Raw genomic sequence first — 6,000 nt, 5'->3', positions numbered from 1 at the left:
CATCAGTGCATATAAATGGAATGACTGACAGTAACATGATGGATTTTAGCAGCAGAAAAAGGTCTTTTGAGGAACTCTGCATGTTAGCAGTACTTTCATATCAGATAAAACTTACTCAATAGTTACCCACCAAAAGAGAGACAATAAGTAGGAATTTCCCATGGCCATAGCTACAACCCACTCTTCCATCCTTGATTGGGGTTAATTAGTGTGTACACACACACACATCATCCACCACACCTGTTCCTACTTTTCATTTCGTTTATAAAAAAATTGCCATTTGTCGGTTAGCTTTACATGTATTTCAATTATTTCAGATTATTATATATGATTTGAATTTTATTGATTATTTAAGAGCAATGCAAATACACAAAAATTTAAGTATTAATATTATAGGCAGTATGGCCATTGTGTTTAGAACTTAAAATTTTGTCAATGTATTTTTGCTGGAAAACATGAATACATTTTCTAAATGGAGTTAGTTTACCTTTTATAACTGCTCGTAATAGATGTCATAATTGAATTCCGTTTACCTTTTCTAAGTGTAACAACAGCTAAACCATCATATGAAAGTTTTCTTATCAGTTTTCAGTTTCTCTCTACTTCTAAAAGAGCTTTAGCATCCTCATCAGAGAAATTCTACCAACTCTACCAAAAGCAACTATACTGATTATGAGCTCACACAAACTACAATATGCTAACAATGCCATTATGACTTACCAATTGATACTAATATTTTCATTCGAGTATTTAAGTTTACTAAATCTGTTGTTTTGTTTGTCTAAGCTTTCATATATTCATATGGCTATACTAATATCATACGTTTGAGACGAACTATTAGAGATGATATTTGATAGATACAACTTGTTGAAAATATTAAATTCTTTTTACAGTTAGTTTTTGCGTGCAGTGTGAAGATAGGAATTTGCAATTACTATTACTGCAGTCTCGGCGCTACAGGTATGTTCTTTTCCACCCGTTGTTACGGTTTTTCTTTTGCTTTCTGTATTAATTTTTTTGCATTTTTACTAATTTCTGCAAAGAATAATTTGGTTTGTTATAATTATTTAGAATTGTTTTATGCATGTAATTTGATTTGTTATAATTATTTTGAACTGTTTTGTGCATGAGTAAGAAAACGAAAGTAAACATATCATTTATATCGCATATTCAGGATAGATAACAGTTCTACAAATGTCAGACAAAAGTAATATAAATCATCTGAATTCTGAAAAAGCTCATGCTGATAAAAAAGCTAGACGGCGTGAATTATATAAACTGGCACAATCCAATAAGAAAGATGCCTATCTAGCTGGCAGGCGGGCAAACTCAGCCATCGACAATAATGCCTCCATCGGTGCTAGCTCCAGCACCACCACCTTGTCTACACATGAGCAAACTCTTAATAGAGGTAAAATAGCTGGATAGGCTATAATCTAAATAATCTTTATCTACTAAAATTAGTTTTAAGAATTAACTACATTATGCAGGATGTAGTTCGACAGAAGTTAATTTCATGGAAATCATCCACCCGATAACAAATTAAGCTACCCTAAAAGATGTTCCCCAGTGTAAATTCTGCACTGCAAAAAGATTTGAGTATGAGCCGCCCGCATTTTATTGTGGCAATGGTGTTGTGCGGCTTATTTCGCATCAAATACCGACAACTTTAAGAAATCTATATTTAGAAAATACGAATGAATCTGAACAGTTTCGAACTTATATAAAAACTTACAATAACATTTTTGCATTCACATCTCTAGGAGTTAATTATGACAAAGAACTAGCAAAAAAATATAAAGGTATATCCACATTTCGAGTTCAAGGAAAAATGTATCACTTTATAAAGGACTTAGTACCAGCTACTGAGAAAGGAGGAAATTTACAATTATATTTCTTTGATAGTGAAAATGAATTGAGGAATCGATTAGAATGTTCAAGCAAACTGAATGAAGGTACTGTACAAAAACTGATGGAATATTAAATGCTAATTCATACTCCATAGAATGAAGCACATCATTAAACAACGAAAATGCATTTCTAAATGTGTGGGCTCTAGCATAACCTCGAATTAAGGAGTTCCAGAGGTAAATGGTTCGGTTAGGAGTTTTATCAAACAGTTTGTGTGCAGAGATGACGTCGTTGTTTAGAGCATTAAGGTACTTTTTTCCCTCGGTTGTTTTTTCCTGTTTGTTCTCAATTTTTTCATTGAATTGTTTTGTGCATATAGATGAGAGTTCCTACTTAGTATCTGTCAACTCTAATTTTTGGGTTTATGAAATTTTGATTTTTATGTTGGTAAGAACTTGAATTAGGGCAAACATTGAGATAAAAATCACCCTGTTGTTTCTGAAGAATTATAGTCATTTGACTCACTATTCACTTATCAACATTGTGACTGAATCTGAAAATTGTGTTTCTCAATCAAATTTGATTTTAATGGTTGTATATTTCTTTTCTAAATTTGAATTTTGTTATTTATTACCTCTCTGGCTCTCTTCCTCAAATTAGAGGTTTTCCGAGATAAAAATATTTGTACTACATTTTAATTTATTTTCAATTGAAGTGTATATAAGTTAAGCGGCTTAAAAAATTAACCCAACTATTAATTATATTCATGTAGGTTTCCGTCTCTGTTATTATGACTAACTTCATGATGGAGTATTAATCTTTTGTTTGCTTTGAATATCATTGTCTATCTTCTTCAATTTATCTTTCTCTTTGATTGTTTGTAACCTTGGATTCATATGTTTGCCTAAAATTTTTATGACTGTTGTTGTGGTAATCATTTACTTCTCATTCAAACAATTTATCCCAATTCTACTTGTTTCACCTCTATACAAGCTTACTTCTGGCAAACTGCTTGACCTTGGGTAAGGTTGCCTCTTGGTCGTCCTACTTCCTTTCCTCCCATTCATGAAAGGGCACTTAGTAGAACTGAGGAAGGAGTAGAGCTGAAGCTCTTAATTAAGGACATATTCATGTATGATCTCTATGTAATACTATGCAGGGATTGAAAAAATCAAACACCACTTGGGTAAGCAAATGTGTTTGTTATATACAGTTGCCTTAATTATTTAAGGTTACATCATACTTCGTCTATAAATTGTTTCTACGTAACTGCATAAGCTGCTTGTTGTCGATATTTTTCTTTTACATGCAAGGGATGGAAAATGGAGTTTGAGAACGTTACTTCACGTCATAATATTTATTGTGAAGGCAAAATCTGTGAATTTTCATTCTACTTTTAACTCAACCGGCGATGCTTTCAGTTAGACCTTGCTCATTTATTATTATACTATTGGTAAGCAATACTTTAGTAGAGACCGAACAAATTAAGCTCCTTTATATGTTGCCCTAACTTTTCACTGTGTTGTGTGCAGGATCTTTTTTTTAATGATTTTTTTTAACAGTGTGAAGGTACTTTTGCTGGGATTAACACCATTTGACTTCCCAAGACAAAAGTTGCAAAACTTCTAAGGGTATCTCCATACCTTCAAAATTCAGAATTGGAGAATCAGTAGTGAAACTATATATACATAATAATTTCTTTTTACTTTTCAGAATTGGAGGTGGATGGGGGTGGATGGAGCATTAACCAAACATTTTTGAAACCTCCCATGAACATATGAAAGGCGTTAAGACAACCAAATGTATCATTGTTGAAAATATTGATTCAGGAAGACATTGATCCTGTTGTAGTTATATACGACCTGTTGATAAATGGGTGTTGTTTGCTAGGATGTATGCATAAAACAAAAGAAATGTGTTTCCTTTATCAAAGGAAGAAAGTAGCCTATATAGTTATGAGTTTGTAAGTAGCCTATGTAGTTTGAGTTTGTAAGTACTCTTTACATGTAAGATGAAGCTATTTCCTAGCTCAGTGCAAATCATATATGAACTTTCTACAAAACTGAACAAAGCATAGAGATGAAACAATTGTGGTTGTGAATTTGTTGTTGGAGACGCATAGTTTCTATTTTGCAGGTATATGTAAAAAATAGCCATATAATATCCTTTTCTACGAAAAATAATATTCATTATAATTTATGACATTCACCGTCCAAACAAAGAAGTTGTTTGCCAAAAACAAGGATGCATCTTCAGCAAAACTGTTTATCATGTCAATCAGAAAGATATTGCTAGCAATCTGCCACTGCCCATCAACGGACCAACAACTCCAGAAAGCAGTAAACGCAAGCTGAAGCAAATCATGATAAAAGAAGATTGAAAGGTATTCTCTCTACACGACTCTCAATTGCTATGCAGCAATAAATATTGTTTGTCCTATTAATTTTAAAACTAATGCTTGCATTTGTTGTTGGATTTGTTTATGATGTTATATGTAAATTTTGGGTTAGATCTATATAGGAAAATATGTTTTTAATGATATGCTATGATTAAATTTTATTCTTCTGGAAATATAACAAATGTGGTTACAACTTGTATCCCTATTTATTGCTGAAGGGAATCTATCAAATCTGTTACATTTGATAGATTATTTGTAGAAACAGGATGTGTGTTGCATTAGGAACTCTGTTTCAGTTTGATTGCTGATTGCTGATAGTTTGGTAGATTAGAAAATGGAGTCAAATTTCAGACGTTGAGTTAGAGGTAGAAATGTGAATTGATGGGGAGTTTTAAAATATTCTGAAATTGGGTTCTAATATCAAGTTGTCTGATTCTGATTTTCTGGATAAGATTTGATACTCTCCTTTAGTTATAGTGTAATACTTTTTTGCAATATGGTTGGCAACACCACTTTGTCTTGATGGCGTACACTTTTGGTACTGATAGCATGGACTTTGCTGCATTGTTATAAGAAATTGACAGGTACTTAAATCTTGCAATCAATGATAAATTCTTAAACAAACCAGTATTATACTCAACATTAACTCCTCCCCATAACTATATACTAAATTCATTTTCCATCTTATTTCTCAGAGAGTTCCCTCCAGGTTTTGCTCTATAACACTCACCTCCTCTATGATTTACAATATTACGTATACCTCTCTTATTTCCATTTACTTGTAGCCATTATTTAAATCAATTTAAAAAAAATATAAATTAATTTAAATTTGACAGTTTTAACCTTCTTTATATTAATTTGTTCATATTATACATATTATATAAAAAAAACTCATTTAACAAAACTTTAAAAATAAATTAGCACAAATACGTATTTTTAATCAACAAAGATCAAAGTCTTCATTCAAGCTGACCCACCATTTTCACCGAATATTAACTCTTCATCTTCATTCAGCTTTATCAATTCACGTAGATTTTTTCCCGATAATAACCCATCATTTTCCAACAACAATTTATTCAAATAGAAAATAAAAGTGAACTCCCCAAGAGAGAAATTCAATTAGAACAATCTGATTTTGTTTTAGTTAAACATTTTCACGAGCGAAGAAGAAACATGATCCAACGAATAGAGATAAATCATTGAAAATTAGATTTAAATTTTCATATTTAAGGGTAAAATTATCAAATCTAAATTAATTTATATTAATTTTAAATAGGTTTAAAGAATGGTTATAAGTAAATTGAAATAAGGGAGGTAGACGTAATATCGTAAATCACAGGGGAAGTGAGTGTTATAAAGCAAAACCTAGAGGGAGATTTTTGAAATTATCCCAAAATATTTTTAGCGTCAATACTTTGCTGTCAATATTTTGGTCAAGAGATATCCCTATAGTTATAAAATGGGTAAGAAATGTCCTTTTACAAATAAATATACATTTTTTTTATTTTTTAAAAACATATTCTTTCTAATTAAAATATTATTCTAAAATCACTTCAACAAATAAAAAATGTAGAAAATAATTTTTTTCTTCTTGGTCTCATTTTATCAATCAAAACAGAATAATGTCATGTATCCTTTTGACATATAATATATTTCATATATATGTAATTATGGTATATCCTCATTAATTTATATTTATATAACGATAAAAAATAATGATAACAAATAAGAAAGAAAATTCTCTGAATTGA

The sequence above is a fragment of the Solanum lycopersicum genome, chromosome 4 (assembly GCF_036512215.1).
Source record: "Solanum lycopersicum chromosome 4, SLM_r2.1".
Taxonomy (NCBI): Eukaryota; Viridiplantae; Streptophyta; class Magnoliopsida; order Solanales; family Solanaceae; genus Solanum; species Solanum lycopersicum.
This window is presented reverse-complemented; position numbering follows the sequence as displayed.